The 22,800-nt window shown below is 35.9% G+C and overlaps 1 long non-coding RNA gene across 2 annotated transcripts; it reads right to left on the minus strand.

The window, feature by feature from the left end:
• Positions 1 to 1,127: 1,127 nt before the first annotated feature.
• On the minus strand, positions 1,128 to 18,711 carry LOC129270094 (uncharacterized). Of its 2 annotated transcripts, none has more exons than XR_010294920.1 (3): positions 18,610 to 18,711; positions 10,355 to 10,626; positions 1,128 to 6,515 (listed from the first exon to the last, which is right to left on the minus strand). It is a non-coding gene; the product is annotated as an uncharacterized LOC129270094 (long non-coding RNA). The 2 variants fall into 2 exon arrangements; XR_008585530.2 differs by lacking the exon at positions 18,610 to 18,711 and adding an exon at positions 17,472 to 17,727.
• Positions 18,712 to 22,800: the final 4,089 nt, after the last annotated feature.

Below are 22,800 nucleotides of genomic sequence, written 5' to 3' on the forward strand. Positions count from 1 at the left end.
AGATAAAGAGAGAGGGAGAAAGAGAAAGGAGGGGGAGAACAGGACAAAAATAATTGAAGGATGGAGAGAGAGAGAGTGGAGAGTTAGAGAGGAGAACAAGAGAGAGAATCCAATAAACTATCAAGGAAGGTTGGTAGACTTTCATTTCAGTTCTAATATATCATTCAAATTAAGCCTGCTCGGTGATTATAACTAATAAAGGTAACTGCTATTGTCCTTTTGTGAGGAGAGATTAAGAAAGCCCAGGGCAGTTTGATTAAATCAGTGATACTATTTTCATTCCCTATAATAAAGCACTATTCGGCTTACCATCAAAAGCCCAGGCTTATTTTAGTCTGTGTAAAATGGTCAGGCAAACAAATTGGTCTTTTATATTTTGTGCAGCTACTCTAATTGGGACAACAAAAGTCTATTCCACACTATAGGTATTTTTCAATACTGAAAAGCTAACAAGTTAGAAGATAAATTACTCTTTGAAAATGTGAGTGAAAAAAAAAAACCAGTCATTCCATTCTTACAAACGAATATCAGGCCTACATGTACTGCCAACTTTGTAAACAAATTAATACTGAAATACATGTTTTCTGCCACCAAATACATGTACAATCTACCCCCCCCCCCCAAAAAAAAAAAAAAAAAAAAAAAACTCTCTCTCTCTGCTCAAAAAGTTTTCCCACTGATGTGTACATTTTATGATCAACACTCTAAATCAAATTCTTGCTAAACTGGCATACAAAGAGGCAATTTGAACTGGTATAATTGATGTAAGGTCAGCCAGAACTCAGAAGGGTGAAAGGTCATTAGCTACCAGCAGAGAATATATATGAGTCACATTTATTTTCATAAAGATTCTGATTATCCCATCAGAGAGTAGAATGAAAGTCATACTGGGTATAACAAACCAGGGAATTCCTCCAAGCCTGTTCAGATTTAGAAAAAAACTTGATACGGAAACTTGTATAAACAGGGAATTCTGACAATCAATTAACATGTACTGTACCAAATAGTGTATTATCTGATGTTTGCATTTTAGTGTAGTTAACTTGGTGCATTTTGGTATTAATATCCATTGTTTTATTTCGCATGCCAGTCCTGGGATCATCGGGTTATTTTTCTTTTTTCCTATTACACATTTGTCATCAAGTTGGGAGATTTTTTTTTCAACAACTCCCCCCCCCCCAATCATTTGCTCTTGGAGAAAAAAAAGATATCACCCCCGATTAATGTGAAAAGTGGCAGGACCGATTCTGAGAAAATTATGTGAAAATAGGCAGGAACGAGTATGAGTAGAAATGTAGAATCATGTTCAAACATCAAGTACTTTCTCCCATTGCTAGTTCTTCAAACTCAAACTCACCACCCATTCAATGACACATCATCAACTGTAGAGGGCGTACTCAAAATAAATGTATCCTCTTCATTGATTTGTTTATCAGGAGAAAAGGAAATCAAATCATGGCACTAATTGTGACTTTGATAGCAACCCTATGATCTGAAGATATCAAATCTCTATCAGAGGATTATAAATGATCATATAATGGGGAAAATTTAATAGATATTCCAAGGGTAATTGGTGAGATTCAAAATGAGACTTGTGTACTTTTGTGATGAGTTACAATCATGTCTTACACTACGCAATACAAATCATATACATTTACGCTATATTGGTAAGCAATTTCAGGTATCGGGTACTGATTTTTCTTACGGACAGGACCCGGGTACCCGGGTTTTAGTCCCAGCCCTAGATTTTGGTGCTTTTAGGGATACGCTCTGGTATTGCACAGGAAATTTATGCAGACCAAAATATGTGTTTTTTTATGCATCGCAATAAACACAGGGAAACATAAGATTTATATGTGAGTACAAGTAATTTCACAGCAGACTTGTGGTGCACGTGGTGCATATGAAAGGCATTGCAACAGGAGCCTTTCTAGTGGCTTACACAGTAATGCTTCAAACAATAAATTGTTTGTTAGTATTAGTATTAAATGATTTCCTGCAAAATAGTATGCTATCAGCAAAATATTATAAAAAATACCACTGTCCTAAAAGCTGAAAAAATACTTAACATTTTACTAATTTTGCACAAAGCGCTATAACAATTAAATCATTTTAAATCAAAAGTCCTGACAGAAATTATCTATTGCAAGCAAAGCCGTAAGACAACATTTTTATACAGATGTATGGTAATACCCTTTTTACTGCTTTCCTGTACCGTATGATTGCTGATAAAAGGAGAATCCAACCCAAATAAAAACTAGTTTTTAGAGGAAAAAGAAAAATCAGACAAGTTGATAGGTGAAAGTTTGAACAATATTGGACAAACAATGTTAAAGAAAGTTGTGAATTTTTAAAAGAACTTTATAAAAATTGGTAATCATTAAAACCAATGGAGACTTCAAATTGGCCGCATGTGTGATGTCATACTTAGTGATGTAAGGCAAGAACTACTCTTCCACATACTCACATACATAAAATAGCTAAAATTCAAAATTTCAAAAGTTTTTCTTCAAATTATATTTTCTTTCATGAGGACATGAATGCTACCTGCATGGGCTATATTTAGATTACTGCCCCAGGGGAATGGGTTCTTAGGAGAAAACCACAAATCCCTGATGATTAAGAACATAGCCTATGGGAAAGTTGTCCTTGCCCCTTGTCATAATTTCCTTACCCAGTTGCCAATTTGAAATCTACATCTTAGGGATTGTGATTTTAAAGCAGCCATAACTTTATATTGCTTATCCGATTTCTTTAAAACTTTCACTTTTTTTTCTCCTTTCCAACACAACATTTTATGACCAAGGCTGGATCCCCTTTAAAAGGAGACAATATCAATAAAAATACAGACAAGTTACCAGGAAATGGAAAATGGGGTTTTGGATTACTTGATATCTTTCCAGTACAATAGTATTTGAAGCACTCTTTCACGTAGGACAAATTCAGATTTTAGATAATTCTGGCAATCAAGAAAATTGGAGATATAGGCCTATTATCAATATTGGTAAGATTTCATTTCTTTCTAATAAATAGGCCTACATAACATTCTGAAACTCTGAATGCATCCTAAAAGGTAAGTATTTGCATCTTTCTTTTTTAACAATACCGAGTAACAAGATCTGTCCATATTAAACAGTTTTTATTTTCTTCTGATGAAGTAGATGAGTTCTAAAACTTCAACATCAGTGGGCAAAATGACATCCATGGACAGGAAGGGAAAATAAAATGGGATGAATATGAAAAAAAAAAATACTTCTTGTGAAAAATTGTTTGTAGAGGAGATCTTGTATCATCTATAAAGACACCAACGTACAGTATATTAAAACATTTGTGTTAATCATTAGCAAATAGGACAAGGAAGAAGCTTATATGACCTCATTACCTTTTATAGTTCTACAATGATCAATACACTATCGCAATAAAGCATTGAACAAGGACAACAAAAAGCTATGACAATTTTGCATGTGATATTTCCATTGAACAAAATTAATATTTCATATATGATGAACTAGAATAATTACCAGGATGTACATGTAAATGTAGGTGAAGATGTCTTCATTACATTAAACTTTATTAAAAAGGAATAAAGACAGGACGAGGTTGCAACTTACATGAATTTCTAAATTAATTTCCCTCTATTTTCTAGCAGCAGAGGTTAAAGGGAGTTATTTATCAAGGCAGGAAAAGGGTTCATTTAACCCTAGTTTCTTATCTTCTTTTTTAAACTATTGTTTCATTTTATCTTTTTATTTTTTATTCCTTTTCTTTTTTTCAGTCTTCACTCCTTTATTTACTTACCTATTCCTCTCTTTTCCCCTTTTTCCTCTTTCTCTTATTATTTTCTCTCATCATTTCCTTCAATTTGTTTCAAACAAATTCAAACAACTTTAATTTCCCCTTCAAATAAATGAAATATTGCATTATCTGGATATTAAGTTTTCAAAGTATGATTCAGTGAAAAGGCCTATTCCTGATTGTGAGACCAATTCATGAAAGAAACTTGTGAAAAAGATTTCTTTCATTGTTTATTCCTCTTTTCCTTTTCTCTAGTATCATTTAAGTACCCCTACACTCACCCCCCCCCCTCCTGTCATATGATTTTGGCTTCGATCTATAAGCTACAGAAGCTGGACGAGCACACAAAGATGACAATGATAATCAAGGACAAGACAAAAAATAAGAAAAGAAAAGACAAAGATACTAAGGCCTGTATTCTGAGGTTCGGTTTAACTTTAATAGGCCATGGTCTAACTCTGTCCTAAAATTACAGGAAGCAGAAAATTTAGAAATTCTATTAAAACTGCAAGTTTCTTATGTTCAATACTCTTTCATCATGCTTGTATGGTGAAGAAAACAAATCCAGTTATCATTCCCAGACATATATGAATGGTCTGAGTAACAGATGAGATGATCAATCAAACCTGTGCTGTTAAATATCTGTGCGACGATTCATGGTTAACCAGAGTTTAAATTAACCCAACTTCAGAATACGGGCCTGGGTCTTTAAGGATGAGAAGAACTGCAGCTTGTCAGTTCAATTTTGAAGACAGGAAGATGAGATCATAAACCTCATCGTGTTGACTTGACGGAGACAAGACAAGATCTTGAATCTCATCAAATCAACTTGATAAGGACTAGACAATTCAAGGACAAGATCTTCTTGCCTTCTCATCATTAGAATTCTCATTACATCTATCAAGTCAACCATAGGTGCAAGCACTCATTCAATGAACAAATTTATAAGTTATTACTTTGTTCTCTGTTACATCTCCATGTGTGGCAAAATAAGGTTGGCAATGTTTGGCTTATTTTTCTCTTTTTCTTTGGGACAAATGCTTGATTTTTTTACACTGTCAGTTTCCATTACAGCTATTCATCATATAACCTGGCTCTTATTAAAAAAGTAAATTTGATTCTTTAAACTATTTTTTCTTAATTAAAATAGAGATTGAAAAATGAAAATTTTCTTGCCATATTACTTTCCACCAATAGAGGGTGTACACAAAAATATGCCCCAAATTCAGGTTTTTGAGCACTCTGGTGAATTTAAAAATTATTCCAAATTTACTTATGAAAATAAATTGCAACTGTATGAAAATTAGTAATTTTAGTCACAAAAGTAATGTTTTAAAGGAGAATGAAACTCTTGGAGCAAGTTGGCTTTTGTGAAAGCAGAAAAATCAAAGAATAAGATCAACAAAAGTTTGAGTAAAATAGGACTAGCAATAGAAGAATTATGAGCATTTAAATGTTGAGATCACTAATGCTATGGAGATCCTCTAATTGGCAATGCGACCAAGATCTATGATGTCACAGATGAACAACTCTCCCCTTTTGGACACTGAAAATATACCCCAAAACATCTCTTTTTGCTCATTCTAATCATATGACAAACGATTCATCAATGATATAATATTGTGAAACCTCTGTACTTGTCCTCTCATAAAGAGAACACCTCACCTTGTGATAGACTCTATAAAAGTGAGAATATAAGTGAAATAAGTACTAAAGTAGTGAGGGAGTTGTACGTGTGTGACATCACAGATCTTGGTCGCATTGCCAATGGGAGGATCTACATGGCATTAGTGATCTCAATATTCAAATGCTCATAACTTTCTTATTATTCATTCAATCTTCCTCAAACTTTCAACAATATGTTTCTTTGATTTTTCTCTTTGATATGGATTCAGCTGGTTTCAAGGGTTTCATTCTCCTTTAATGATTTTTTTAAAGTGTGTGCTCTGTACAGCATTGAGATACCATAGTCCTACATGTACCTGTAGATTCACCACAGGCAGGATGGTTGCAGTGAGCAAGTGGGTGCAAGTATCTTGTATATCTGCCTGAATCATCTTGTCATCTCTGTACTTTTATAAAATCACAAAAGCAGAAGCGAGGAGGTGTTTCGTAAAGCTGTCCATAAGTTCCGCATGACTGGAGACCCTTTACATGTAGGTGCTACAGATCAGATTCTATATCATTTCGATTCCCCCAAAAAGCTGGTATCTTTATATGGAGAATAAATTTCTCATAAACAAGCATCTAAATAGAAAATTCAATATTCTTTGATATGTGATTGAGGTTACAGTGCATACATGTATAGAAGATATACTCTATAACTGGCAAAACTTGGGGTATAAATCTCAGTTCCCACAAGATAGGGTCTCCAGTCACGCAAAAAGTTGTGAGTACCGGTAAAACTTACAACTTGTGTACAGGCAGCTTTATTAAACAGCCTCCAATGTGTGCAACAATTCACTGCATGTAATCCAAGGGTGCATAAAGCAGTAACCCCTTCTAACCTCTGTTAACAATTAATTATTCATATTTTTTCATTAGAAGCTTGTGCATATGTGAAGAGAAGCTCTAAGACTACGAGATGAAGATGTTAGCTATGTGGGACTCACCCTCTCCAGTTGGACGCCTGGAAGATGAGAGGCTGAGAGAAGGAGAGGTTGGGCTGTTCACCTAGCGCCTCCTTCTCCTTCTCATATCGGATCACTCGATACGCCAGACTGCAAACAAATCACCAAGGGACTGGAGCTCAACATTATCCAAGAAATCAATACATGATGAAGCAATGATATTTTAAAAAATAATTTTCACTAGTTATTGGAAATATTGGAGAATGCATTCAAGAAACAAAGTGGAAACAAAAAATTAAGGTTTTCAAGGATTTTATAAAAGAGCTGGGCATATAGAGCTGCATGGTGAGATAAAAAAATATTGTGCCTTTATCAACTTTCACAGGAATGGGGTGTGACTCTACTTTAAACCAATCGATGTAAAAAGTAGCATGTATACCAGGACACATTACTTGAATCCAAATCACAAGAGTCCAAGAGAAAGGACTGAAGGGCCTAATTGTATGACTTAATATCAGATTCAAGAAAAAGGATAAGATGCCAAGAGGTTTGTATGATGTTTGTGTTTCTGGCCTAAAAATTTGCAAGAATGCTACCCAAAATTTTGGATCTTTGTCTTCGAATATGACCCTCCCTCCAAATGAAAAAGCTCCCATGCACTGGGCAATTGCTTGAATTCCATCTTGCGTAAGCTGGAACCAAACACTACATGGTCCTTTATATGCAAAAACTATTTTTTTTAAACAAAATTTTATGAGAATTTGAGGCATCATTCATATATACAGTAGGCTTCATGACATTGGTCTTAATGCTATATAAATATTTTATTAATTTATGAAGACATACAACTGCAATATTCTTGAAACTAACATGAGAACAAGCAACCATAAATGTATGATAATATAAAGGCTTTTAAAATATGCAGTTTTACATTCATACTGCACAGGAGTTTATTGTTCATGAAATTGAAGAGCATAATTGTGCACATAATACTTGAATGTTGGTTATCAAAGCTCGATGGAAAGAGGAAAATGACTGAAGGTCTTCTTTTCTACAGAATCATTCAATGCATACACACATATTATAACAAAGATTTATTTCCTTTGAAAAGGAGCCATGCATCCAACAATTGCATGTTTGGAAGCAGTGTATAGCAAATATTGCTTCGTGTGATTTATAAGTGATGATGCTTGAATGCATTCTTTTTTTCTTGAGAATAGTTTTTGCGCATTTGCAATGACAGATATTGTAATGAAAGATATACTTGGGTCGTAATATTAGGATACACGTTACACGGAGACTGTACACACATACCACATGTACATGTTCTCCCTCACAAACACACACACACATGGAAATCAGGAACATGTTTTCAAAACTAATTTTACTACAGAGTCGATGGCTTCTGGGTCAGTAGCAATGTGGTCTTTATAATCAGAGAATATTAATAAAATTATACAACCAAGGACATCTTATATCATTGTGAATCGTTTAAATTGTACCCTTTGTGCAAAAGCATATATGATTTATAGAGAGAGTCTGCAAACCGAGGACATCCTTTGTAGGCTGTGTGTCCTCATTTTGAATGTGGAGATTGTGGGTACAGTGCAACTCTCAGCCGAAAACAAATGTGTTTCTGTGAAGTCTGTGAGGCTGTTAGGACCAAACCACTGTACTTTGGTCTACTTATCTCTCAGAGCTTGAGCTCTCTTTTAAGATTTGTTTTTAATACTTTAATGAAATAAACAATTCTAAAAAAAATAATCATTAAAGGAGAATGGAACCTTTGTAACAAGATAGCTTGTGTGAAAACAGAAAAATCAAAGAAACAGATTAACGAAAGTTTGAGAAAAATCGGACAAATAATGAGAAAGTTATGAGCATTTGTATATTGCGATCACTAATGCTATGGAGATCCTCATATTGGCAATGAGACAAAGATGTGTGATGTCACTTGTGAACAACTCTCCCCATTACTGTAGTATATTATTTCACTTAAACTGCCTCTTTTATCACACCTATCAGTAGATCACATAGTTTTTTCTATAGGAGGGCATGTAATACAGATTTTCAAAGAGTACATTATGGATAAAGAGTTTGTATCACCATAATAAAAAGCAAAAAGAGACATTTTGGAGGTATTTTATAGTCCATCAAAGGGAAAGTTGTTCACATGTGACATCACACATCCTTGTCGCATTGCCAATGGGAGGATCTCCATGGCATTAGTAATTGCAATATTCAAAAGCTCATAACTTTCTCATTATTTGTCCGATTTTTCTCAAACTTTCTTTGTTCTCATTATTTGTCTGATTTTTCTGTTTCGACACAAGCCTACTTGTTCCAAAGGTTTAATTCCCCTTTAATAAAAACTGAAAACAGTGATCAAATTGAAAGCAAATAACGAAAATGTTACTCTCCTTCATGCCCCCCCCCCTCGCTTAGAAACTTACAATAAAAATCTCATCAATTAATGATGAACACGAAAACATTGCTCAATCTGAAAAAAAGCATTGTTCATGAGCAGAGAAAAAAGCCAGACTGCATGTTCTGTGAGCCAAAGATGTATCAACAGGCTCACATTCCAATTTCTGAATATGATGAAATATAAAATTGCATATTGATGATAATCTGGTCATGTGAGAAGGATGTTTATGCTTCAGTACTTGATTGGACTTGTTTTACCCTTTGTAATATCATAAGATCAATGTTACATTAGCATTAAATTTACCTGCATGTATACTCATGAAATAGGATGTGGTGTATCCAATTACGAACTAATATTCACTTCATCTCATGTGAGTGGTATTACAATTCGATTTCAGTCAATCGAGTAACTTCATATTACTGTTACTTCCATGATACCAGTATAATGCAGTTTTTTGAAAAATATTATCAGTGTCCTGGAAAATTGAGTTGTCTTTTATGCAAGTAGCAGTAATAGTACATGTACTTAATAGTATAAGTAGTTGTAGTGGTAGTGGTAGGGAGTAATGGTAGTGGAAGTGATGGTAGTTGTAGTAGTAGTGGTGGTAGTAGTAGTAGTAGTAGTAGTAGTAGTAGAAGTAGAAGTAGTAGAAGCAGCAGCAGCAGGAGAAGTAGTAGTAGTAGCAGCAGCAGCAGGAGAAGTAGTAGTAGTAGTAGCAGCAGCAGCAGCAGCAGCAGCAGCAGCAGCAGCAGCAGTAGTAGCAGCAGTAGCAGCAGCAGCAGCAGCAAGAAGTAGTAGCAGCAGTAGTAGTAGTAATAGTAGTAGTACTGGTACATGGAGCAGCAGCAGCAGTAGTAGTCGTAGTGGTACTCGTCATCATTGCCACCATGGCCGTCATAATTCTGTGGCAGTTTCTACCTTGGCTTGTAAGCGATAACTTTTCATGAAAATTTATTCAAATTTCATGATTAAACATCTGGAAAATGCAAGCTCATTTATATCATAAAAAATAATCATGGCACACTAATTTCACACTGGAAGACAGATATTTAGATAAAGACAATAAAGCAATAGCAAAAATCATATAAATTTCATAAAGCATGCATTCTATAATACAACTTTTCAAAATTTTCATTCTGTAACATGCACTCATGCAGATATATGGCACATAGCGAATAAAATGGGAAAATTGACATAAAAACATTTTTCAGAAACTTAAATATGGCATTCAAAAACATATTAAATATGATAAATTCAAACATTTTGTTTAAAATTTCAAATTGAATGAAGAGTAATGGAGTATACATTAAAAGGCAGCCAAATGTCATACTTATTCAAAATTTATATAAATGTATTCTTGATTTCTGGTCTTGTGAATCACTGCTAGACCAAGACTTTTCACAGATTAAGTACCAAAAAGCCAATCATTATGAGCACAACTGTTACAGATTTGTGAATATTTGGCTAAATCCTGATTAATTCAAAAAAAGTTTAAATCTAAGAACCTAAAGACAAGTTACTCAGATGGAAAAATAAATACAATTTCATGCAGAATACTTACTTTCTCCAAGTACCGGTATTAGGGCGGAGGATCGCGGGTTGAGATAAGCTCATCTCCGGTGCTCGATGCTGGTCATCTGTGTACGAGTCACTCATGTCGCAACTGGCAACTTCGTGGTAATTCATGTTGCTTATATTTCCGAGCCTGCGCTTTTGAATGGTTTCCCTACCGACGGAAAATGTAAATTTGTGATGCTCCCTACAGGCGAGTCTTATTGGTGCATTCTCTAGATTATGGTGGAAACCATCAGTGGGTGTCCTCAACTATAAAATCTGCACAGATAGATGAAGAAAGACAATTGCACTAACATCAGCATACTGCAAGCACAGGTAAAAAAATAATTATAAATTCAGTCCTACGATACAAGTGTTTTCAAATAAAACACAAGAATATATTTAGCACTGAAATCAAGTAGAGTGAAAGTAAGCACTCATAATAATATGGTTACACAGCGGGAAAGGCCTCCATTTGTAGGTGTATGCTAAAGATATCAATGACGTACTTACCATTATGCTTGAGACTAAATACATACATGTAGGCCTATATTCCTACAAACTAATTCTTGTAGGTCTTCTATAAATGTACAATAATTTCACTTAGGCCCATAAAGGGAAAAAAGCCAAGCACAAGTACTAACTGTCATATCTAACAACCAATGATTATTAAAACAAGTGGAATGCCTCTGGCCGTCTCACCTGCATCACGCGATTCAATATAGCAGCAGTGCTGATTTTGAAAACTACTATAACTCGCACAAGATGTTCAGTGATACTTGGTTACTCTTATTTCCACGTTTTATGAACTAGACCAATACACTTATAGAGATATGATGGCAATTCAACAAATACCCCCAACGTGGCCAAAGTTCTTTGACCTTACATGACCTTTGACCTTGGTCATGTGACCTGAAACTCGCACAGGATGTTCAGTGATACTTGATTACTATTATGTCCAAGTTTTATGAACTAGACCAACACACTTTCAAATTTATGGCTGTAATTCAACAAATACCCCAATTTGGCCAAAGTTCATTGACCCTAAATGACCTTTGACCTTGATCATGTGACCTGAAACTTGCACAGGATGTTCAGTAATACTTGATTACTATTTTGTCCAAGTTTCATCTATCAGATCCATAAACTTTCAAAGTTATGATGGTAATTCAACAGATACCCCCAATTCGGCCAAAGTTCATTGACCCTAAATGACCTTTGACCTTGGTCATGTGATGTGAAACTCATGCAGGATGTTCAGTGATACTTGATTAACCTTATGTATAAGTTTCATGAACTAGGTCCATATATTTTCTAAGTTATGATGAAATTTCAAAAACTTAACCTTAGGTTAAGATTTTGATGTTGATTCCCCCAACATGGTCTAAGTTCATTGACCCTAAATGACCTTTGACCTTGGTCATGTGACATGAAACTCAGGCAGGATGTTCAGTAATACTTGATTAACCTTATGGCCAAGTTTCATGAACTAGGTCCATATACTTTCTAAGTTATGCTGTCATTTCAAAAACTTAACCTCAGGTTAAGATTTGGTGTTGACGCCGCCGCCGCCGTCGCCGCCGCCGCCGCCGCCGCCGTCGGAAAAGCGGCGCCTATAGTCTCACTCTGCTATGCAGGTGAGACAATAAAATGGTAAATCATTTTAATATTGCACGATTCTTTTCCTAGGTGAATCTATCGCACACACAGTGTAATTATTGAATTAAGTAGCACAATCGAATGACGAGAGCTGTACAGGGGAGGGTGAAATCCCTCTCGCATAGCCTGGCATAAATCATCTGAGATATCGATGGGATAGTGCCATCATATCTAAAACCAATCAACCAAGAACTTACATTTTGAATACCATGTCTCTTCGCCATGTTTTTGTTTCTAGAGTTTACAGATTAGTCCTAACCATTTTCCAAGCTTTATTCCTTGTCAGATATCATACATGTGTATGTACATGTATTGTGTGGGGAAAAAAAGGGATGTGTATTAATGGCCAAATCACCTATTCAAATTTAAACATTCGTGAAACAATACATCAATGACTACAACACTAGCCAGTCTATATTCATCCTCTCATCCCATAAATTATTCCTTTCCTTGCAGCAAGATTGGTATTTCCAAATTGTGCTTGATCGATGACAACTTCAAAGTTTTCATAAATTTGTAATATTTTAATCAGAATTGAACTAAAAATTTCTCCTCTTCTTTCTCTGCTTCCGTATCTACAAAGTATTCAAACTACAAGTATCTTCTTATAAGGCTCGATAAGGGAGAAAGAAATGTATCAGTTTCATTTTGATTTATTTCAACTCAATGTATAGTCATTATAGTTTTTTTCCTGGGATAAACTACCCAAAGGTGAAAATGCTATTTTATAAATGTAATTCATAAACCTGATTTTATGCAAAATAGTGGAAGGTTTTCTTTCCTAAATGTATTCAATTACCAATTAATAATCTAATCTAATCTTTATAGTTGAATATTGATTATAGTCGTAACTGTATACCTTTGAGAGCAAAAGGTCACTGTTGGTCTACATGTAGGCCTATTTCAGTAACTTCTCTTGAATCAATACCACATGTATGGGCTCTTTCCATGAATCTTACATTTGATTCAACCTTAGTCTCTGCCTATTATGAGCATGCTGAAAAGGAAACAAAAACTCAAGAAGAGAAGCAATCTTTAATTGGAAAGAGTAAAATGAGAGGACGTTTAAAAAGTCTTGTTGTACTTTCTATGGGGATCCTTAAATTGGCAAACATGCTTCAAAATGGCTGATTTTGTGGACAACTCTCCATTTGTTTGTACACAAATTTTCAGATTTCCCCCTATATTTTACATATTTCACATTATCTCCTCCTGACCTTGACATATGTGATATAAATCATATGTTGTGCTCAGAAGGAGGCATGATGCATTTTTAAAGATAATGAGGAAAATCTGAAAATTTGTGTACAAAACTAATGGAGAGTTGTACACAAAATCAGCCATTTTGAAGCACGTTTGCCAATTTGAGGATCCCCAACAAGACTTTTTAAACGTCCATAACTTGCTTATTTCATAACCTATTTTGATGAAACTGTTTTTAAATTGTTCCTCTCATTTACTCTTTCCGGTAAGATTACTTTTCTTCTTGGGTTTTGGTTTCCTTTAAGGGCCTGTGTTGACTTCTAGCCTAGTTTTTCAATGCAAGAAAATTGGCCCAGTCTCATTTCATTTACACATGAACATGAAGAAATCCTCTCTATCTGCTTCCTGTTTCAGCTCTCCAGAGTTTCACTTCCACAAACATTCATCTATCATCACATTTCACTCTCCCAGCATACACCTAATCTTACCACTTCCTCCTCAGCCACATTATACATGTGCATTGTACAACCAGTGTTCATGAATTTTGACTCTTGCTACATTACACAAAAAGGTGCTATTACAATGCAATTTATGAATTATATATACAGCCAAGGATTTAGCACCCGTACTGTGGAAACATTGTTACATGTTCAATTGTGCTCAAAAGTTAGTGAACCCCACTACAAAATGCACTCCTTCATGCCGAGTGTTGAATGTACACGGCACTAAAATGTTCGTCCAGCCAAAAGAAACAATCTGCATTGATTTTAATATTTTAACACCTGAATTCACAATTAAATATCTATTTAAAAAAACATGGCAAAACATGAACACTTTAAATATGTCCATATTCTGGTGGGGTTCACTAACTTTTGACCTACACTGTAGGTGTAGCGATCTGCCTCTTGTCCATTAGAGGTTTGGGTGTTCAATTCCTGCCCTTTGCAAAGACATCAATCTTCATGTACATTTTGCCATTCTCCACCCAGGTGCCATTGGGAAGTGTACTGTAGGATACGGGAGTTATTTGTCGACGGCTCACATGTAGATTTGTGGGCTCAGATAGAAATTTGCTGGAAACATAGGATACTCCTATAAAGGACCAGCAACACAATCAGGGTCACACAGAATAAATACAAGGAAATTGAAACCCTGTACCCATCTGAATGTGTTTTGAATAAAACTCAAATAAAAATGAAAGAAAAGTCTGACATGCACTTGCTAATTGGCTGAAAGACGGGTTACTATTGCTTTTATCAGTTGTGTTTTATGCACTTTAAAGTTTCAGTTTCAAGCTGCCCTTGATTTTGTACATTTCTCTTTTAAAATGCAATATCTCTTTTTTTTTTATTATGTCAATTTGTTAATGCCCTCTGCACTCTGAAGAACACAAGTAGACTTACTTCAAGTGACTGATTTATTATATGAAACATATTATCACACAAATATTTGTTTGTATTTAATGTTTCAATGCAACACACTCAATGGTATTAAAAGCACAAGGTGCCTGCTCCAGGGGCTCTTGTATTATGTTGAGTGTACCTGATAGCCTGCAATGCCATTAACATTACAAATCTAAACCTGTACATTATTTGTTTTATAAATTGGGTCATCAGTGTGAATTTGTAGTATAAACTTTGTTGAAATCCTTCCACATAAACGGACGAGGATGCCTCATCTACTATATATCTAGGGACAGTGATTTTCCGTTTCAGAAAATCTCAAATTCCGTTTCAGCATGTCAGAAAAGGCCATTTAATATGCATATTTTGTTGAGATTTTGGAGTAATTTCTGTTGCTGTTCTGTGTATTTTGAGGAAAAATACGTTTTCCGTGATTTTCCCTTTGAAATGCCACTTTCCGTTTCAAAAGGCCCTTTCCGTGAATTCCGTCCGTTTTCCGCGATCGCGGAAAATCAGTCCCTATATATCATGGCATCACAAGCATAACCTGAATGAATAAGCACATCAAACTACTTGCCATGTAGCCTTCTTTTTTTCAAACAACGCAGATTTCTGTTGGTGTCTCAGACCCGTTCTCATTACCGCCCTAAAAATAGTTTACTAGAAACTAGTTTTACGTATAATGAGAACGATCAGAGCGTTCTTGGAAGCGATCTTCCAAACCGGTTTGGAAATACACTTCGCAATGTAGTTTTCAAGACCACTTTGCCTCATTATTAAAAAATGATTGTATTGTAAGTGAGGACACAACCGTTCTTCGGGAAGCGATCTTCACACATGCTGTGTGTAGAATGCCTATGCTGCAGTTTCAAATTTTGCGCGAAACTGAGAGCGTATCCATAGCAACAAGATCGCTTTCCATAAAGTAGTTTTGAAACCACTTTTGGGTGATCCAATGGGAACGCTAGCAAAGCGATCTTCCAAGCTGGTTTCCTGAACCGGTTTCCAATAAAGTAGTTTTTCGGATTGGAATGAGATAGTGCCTCAGTCTTTACGCACTGGAGGTAAAATGATACAGTGCTTCACCCAAAAGTGCACAGCTAGAATGTTGTTCAACTGAATACAAGCATGAGCACATGATTTTCATAGGCACTCATAATGGCTTACATGAACATCCCTGAACCAGTTTTTATAATTCAAAATAATGAACTATTTCAGCAGAACAACATGGAACATACAAATGAGATGCACTCTATTTACAATTACATGTATTTATATAGGCCTAGGCCTATAGATTTCTTTGGAAGGCCTATGTACATGACAGTATCATGTTCTACTATAAGTACAGTTGTATGTATCATCAGAGGGAAGAAGGCCTCTTTCATCCATCACACCTATCAAGGCATCATTTCAGAAGAAAAAAAAATGCTGATCACGCGCAGCCACTGGCTACAGATGTGCCTAATGAGCAGGCCAGAAACCTCATCAACATTTGCCATTATGAGTGAACATTGGGGTGGAAGATTATGATGAGCAAATGGGTGCTTCTCCATCAGCTCACGAATGCTCAATCTTGACTCTTGAAACTCTAATACTCTAGCCTGAATAACAGTCAACCTTTGTGAACATACAATTTGACCCCCCCAAAAACAGCTATAGTATGTGGCTACATTGTAGCTTTATATTCTCCTTTTGGCCGTTTTTAACACTATTCGGGTTCTACACCTGCATGTACCCGCGAAAAACGCCCCTTTTCCATGTTTCTTTGTCGCGGATGCTGTCCACTGTCCAATAGCAATGACACCTCGTGGGTCCTCCCCCCCCCCCCCAGATTTGTAGGAAGTAGAAAATACTCGTAATATCCAATAAATGGACAAAATTTATTAATTATATTCCTGCGAAAAATACTTGATATTGTATCAATGGAATATGCATGGTTATAAAAGCTGCGAGTAAAGACCTACAAGCCCTGGGGGTGGGGTACTCAAATTATAACATGATACCCATGCGCCGCGCCAAAGTCGAAAAAGGGGGCACTGGAACAAAATCTTTGTCTTGAAACGAGGGTCTCCAGAATGGTTCTTGGATCAACGATTGCTAAAAAAGGCAATGCTCTGGAACTGACCACATCAAAAAAGGGAGTCTCCGGCCGGAACTCGTTTGATCGTAGGCTTAATTGCTAGCGGCTATGTAAAAAAACGTGCATGCATCTTGCTAGATTCTTATCGGGCTAGTGCGGACTCCGTGCCAACCAAGCTCGCCGCTCCGACTGGCTGAAAGTACATGACGAGTGCTCTCTGGAATGAGATATCACAAATTTGAGGGTCTCTGGAACGGGAAAGAATGGGAATTTCTATGGCTTTCTGAATTGCTGATGCTCTGGAACGGAAATTTAGGCTGGAAATGGGGGTCTCAACCGCGGCACATACATTTAAACTGAGTAACCCCCCCCCCCCCCAGCCTACAAGTCAAACATATATAGCTTATGGTTTAGACCAAATATAGGCCTATGAAATGTGCTTGGAGCTATGCACAATTTACATATAACTCCAGTTTATGAACAGTAATTGTAGCTAATGCACCCATATTGAATAGATCTTGCAGGCCTTACATATGGAACGACATCATTCAACTCTCTACGGTATGAACTGACAATCATTTGCTCATCTATGTATTTCTAGTACATGGAGACACTCACTGGCAAAGCAATGATGATATCCACTATTCCCCATACATGTACTGAAAAACTATATTTCCTATTTCACTTTCAAGAGAATGCTTGACTACAGCAAAATGGCCACAGCTTTTGGATAATCAATATTAACATGCACATGTATGGCTCTCTATACTATTACTCACATCAGATGCATTCCATGAAGACTACTACTCATCAGGCCTGAATTCCCTAGCAAGACAGGTAAAGACTACAATGCATGGTAAGGAGTTCCAGTCTGAAGAAGTGTCAAAGTCATTTCCTATCCTAATTCTGTGATTGATGATTTCCACCAATACAGACACTAGAGGCCTTGTATGCCAATGGAGCAAAATATGAACAAGCCCAAACGTGTTTACCAACTAACTTCTGACATCAATAGAAAAAACGAATCTGGTGAATGCTCAGCGATGCATTCACTACCAAAGCTTTCGTCCTACCACACAGAATAATGAATAGTTTTACTGAAGGGGTTTATTTGTACACAGTATCCTTACAATAGTTTGCACTACACATACAGGTAATGTACATGTATGTAAAGAAGTTGAATGATTAATGAAAATATTTCATTTTATTTCATTAAGATCTGACCAGTATTTCATTAATAATGGTCAGATCTTTATGAAATAAAATAAAATAATATGTTAATGCATGCAAAAAAAGAGTGGTTGCATCACTGTACCTCATCACAAATCTGAAATAGACTGTTGTTCAATGGAAACATCTCCCATCTCATGTATGGAGACTTATTGTTTAAAAACTATTCATAACATAAAATCTTATAAACCTTTAGTTTGATTTCATTCAATGCAAATGTGATTTCAGGTTTTTCGGGTTTTTATGTACATGTATGTATACCGGTATACATACAGGTACATGTAGGTCTACTAGCAAAATTTACTGATAATAGTGCATGTAGCAACTGGTGCAGAACGGATTTGAAGTAGGCCTAATTGTACAGAAGCTCATTTTAGCTTTAGCAAGTTATAATTCCTGAGTAAATACATGTACATGTAGTTTGTTTAATGAGGAAAAAATCCATATTTAAAGAAGCTCCATGCAGGCCCATCCGTGCAAGTGGAAACCAGCTTTCATAGTACATACCAAGTCTGCATTCTTGCAAAAGTAGACATTCCACAAACTTTGTAAATTGTATTTTAAAGCAGACAGATCAATTATTTGAAATTCCATTACCGTACCTTTTTTCATATCTCCTCATATTGCCCTTGAAGCTACATAAGGTGAGATATACACCACATCAAGAGAGAAAGAAAATAGGCCTACCTTTGAAATGATACCTTTGAAATGGTTCAACTCTGTGAATGGTACCTCGATACCACAAAGCAAAATAGGCGTCAACCTTCCTAGTCCACTGAATTATGCAATGTTTTGAAAACGTGGGACCGTGCTGTGGCCTCAACTGGGTGAACGAACAGAGAGAAATTCCCCTTGGAGATACAAATAGATCAATCCTTTGAATAGCTAATGAATCATCACTGTGCAATCCATAATAGATAAGCAGTATGGAGCCTAATGCTATTAAACAAGGGGTCATTTTATCGCTTCTTCCAGTGGGCTTATGATTATTTTCATAATAAAGAAGAATAATACAGAAAAAGTGGAACAAGTAACCAAAAAGGACATCTCTCAGGTTACGAAACATTTCTTTCTCTAAATTTCTTTTGAATTCTGTAGTCACTCATGCTGTTTTCCATCATCATCTCTCAGTGACATTGTCAACCATATTGAACAACCTGACATCTATTACATTCAAATTAAACTTCAAATACTATCAAAATGATATTTCAATGGACATCCTGAATGCCTTCATTCAATTTTACATTTGACCATGATGCACAAAATTGCATCAAATTGTGCCATAGAAACAGTGTTCCAAAGAATAAATTTGTATCATGATTCCCTTTAGATGGTTTAAAACTGCCTCGATCACAAGAATCCCCATTAAATTACGAGAACTTTTTCTGGCTGACAACTACATGTTTATTATTTCCCAAATTCACACCGCCCCGAAACATCCCCCCGGGATAAGTTCATTAACTTACGAGCATGCGCAGTATGGTCTGATAAGCAAGGCGCGAGATTCAAAATCGCTAGTTCAGCAGCCACCCACAGCGCCCGTGCCCAACTACATGGTGGGCTAAAGTTCCCATAATTTTCTTTCACACTGCCAAAATACCTGCGACCGTGGAAAAATCCCTGCAAAAGTTTTCGTAATTTTGACAAGTATCAACTACAAGAGCGGGTATTTTCTTTTGGGGAGATTACACATTATAACTTGTTTTCAGACTGCCAAAATTACCTGGTTTTCTGATCGGGGTAAATTTCCAGAAAATCAGAAAATACCTGGAACTAACGAACTTTGAGGCGGTCTGAAACCACCTTTTGAGTGTCTGGGCTGAAGATACGCATGAATACACCCAAGATAAAATAACCCTCTGAGTCTAGAACCATGCTAGAACATTAATGATTTTAAAGTAGATTCCCGGCCTCTTTTCCACCATATACGGTACTGAATACATACCATATGGTCAAAACTGCTTAATACAAATTAGAGTTACAAAACCTGCAGTTATGGTCTATGGGACCGGGGTATTACTGTAAACAATTTTCACATGTTGCATTCCTTTCATCTAATATCATGTTTATACAAAGAAAGATAAACAAGGCTATAACTGACTAAATACAGCATATAGTAGGTGTGAAAAGATTAACGATGATGAACCTGCACAGGGACCAATATGTGTTTCAGTAAATGTACTTGCATATTGATGGGGCTGCATAACCTGCATTAACTATTATCTACTGGCATATATTGTAGTTTAATGCCTTTAAAAATGAGAATTTACTGTTTTCTTTGTCAAAAAGTCAGATGGCAGTTGTCAGACAGTTCCATTGCACTGGATACTAAATTTGGGGTACCTTGGTGCTCGCCCCATAATTAGCAAGGGAACCCGGGCACAGAAATACATGAAATCAATATCCCAAGTGTTGTGTTAGGTCTATAAATATAATCAAGTCATGGCAAACATGTTCCCTGTATATACATGTACATACATGTATGTAGTATTGTAGACTACAAACAAGAACAAGATCATTGTAAGATGAAACAAAAGTCATGCAGATGCCTATCTTGACATTTCAAGGACAAACAATGCGGATCGGGATTAACACTTCTCAACCAACCCATAGCTCCTTCACACATACAGTACACAGGGAAATCATTCGCATTCTTTTTAATATCACACCACATATTGAAATATAAAATCCCCCAACACAACCACAACTAATCACGTAGATTACCACTGACGGAAGTTCCAAAGCTTCTGAACTTGACTGGCTAAATGATGTCACGCCTAAGCTTTGAACCACACTGACTACTGATGCTAAGTACACTAATCAAATAATTATCAATGACTTTGTACAGGGTATTTATAAATGAACATTTTTTTTTTTTTTTCAAAAATTCAATTTAACCTAAGTTACTTAATTTCTCTATCAATATAAATTCAATTTTGAAAAGTTCAGTCATTATGTGACATCCATACACACTGCATACAACTTAAATCAAATTACATGTTATGATCAAGTGTACATGTACATGTAGGCATACATGTTAAAGAACATTGAAAAAAAATCATAGCAAAACTTATTTTGAAGATAGTTTTTTCCAAGATTTTTATTTTCCTGTTAACATCCTATATCCCAGGGATTATTAAATGAATAAAATATTATTTCAATGCCACAATAATTAAAAGAAATATTGTTGGTTTTTTTCATCTTGAATAACAATTAGTATACAGGAATTCAAATTCTAGCCAAGAGCGTCCGCTTACAAATATGTTTGCCACTTGAAAATATTGGAAAGGAAATACCGAATGTCTCTGATAAACATCTCCCTCGAAATGATGACATTCTAATTTTGGCAAACTCCCTTTCCAGACAGAAATATTAATTCTAGATTAAATACTTGATTTCATACACATGTATAAGAGGAAGAATTGATCCATTCATTTGGAAGGCAGAAGACATTCATAAGCATTGTTTCATAAAAAACTAAAACAAACTTTAGATTAAAATAGAGCAGAACTACAAGAGTACAACAATAATTCCTCAGACACACGCGGAAAATGCATCATTGTGAATACCCCCATTTCTGAATGTTCAATCAATTTTCTTGGTTTTCTATAATTATCTTCTTGTGTGAATGTACCACAAGTAGCAATGTCAAGTTCCATGATTCATCAGTTTCCAGGGCTGTTCCTGTATCATATTTTTTTACGATTGATACTGAAGAACAAAGAAAACATTAAGCTGGGATCAGTAATCTTAGCTCACAATGCTGTTTTTATTGCTGTCACTGAATACTGTCATGGTTCAACTAAAAAACTATGGGATTGCAAGAATTTTGATTTCTTCTCAGTCACACAAATCCTTATAAACTGCACAAAAAACTTTTTTTTTACTTTGATATTACACACATAAAGCATTTCATTTATTTGAAGTCCTAATACACATAATTCAAGAAAACCAGGGGGCCGTTTCATAAATCTGTTCGTAAGTTAAGAGCGACTTTAAGAACGACTGGTGATCCTTTCTTACGCGCAAAACCATCGCTAATGAATAGACCATTCGCCATAAGAAAGGATCACCAGTCGTTCTTAAAGTCGCTCTTAACTTACGAACAGCTTTATGAAACACCCACCAGGACTTTGCCTATAAACTTTGCAGTCGACATCGCGCGCGGGCAGCGCACAGTGCTAGTTTACTGTAATGTGACTGTGATGCTTCAAAAATTAAAGCCATATGGCAGAAATTCACCAAATTTCGCACAGAAATGTGCAGGCAATTTCTCTCCCCGGCACCTCCTGGACCCTCTTAAACAGCATACCCAGTCAAGCCGCGTCAGCCAGCGCTGAATAATCGCATGCATGCATTTTAGTACTTGCGTGTCAACTTTTTCCCATGAGGCATTGCGAATTTTGGCCCTTCTGCTGCAACCGATAGATGGCGCACCTAATTGTGAATCCACCGAACTACCTATTGAATATTTGTCATTAAATGGAAATCAACTACTGAAACATACTGCTGAAAAATAGCAGCAAACAGACCAAGAACAATGGTGCATCATGTGTTGGATAGTAATGCAATTAATATTATACAAATAGTGAACAGGCATGAGTGCTATGGTGCAAGATTTTGCATGAGGTGAAAGAAAGATGCTCTATTCAATGAGGCGTTAGCCGAGTTGAATAGAGTGTTTCTTTCTTTCACCAAATGCGAAATCTCGAAGCATTGCACAAATAAGAATATTCGCTATTTGTGTTGTACAACGCCTCAGGAGTTTAGCGAAAATATGAAGAAAAAAAAGAAGAGTTTTTCCCTGCAGTAATCTATGAAAAGGGAGCAAAAATATTGACCTTGGGCAGCATTGTGCATGTAGCCAGCAAGCTATAC

Source organism: Lytechinus pictus, chromosome 10 (assembly GCF_037042905.1).
Source record: "Lytechinus pictus isolate F3 Inbred chromosome 10, Lp3.0, whole genome shotgun sequence".
Lineage (NCBI taxonomy): Eukaryota > Metazoa > Echinodermata > Echinoidea > Temnopleuroida > Toxopneustidae > Lytechinus > Lytechinus pictus.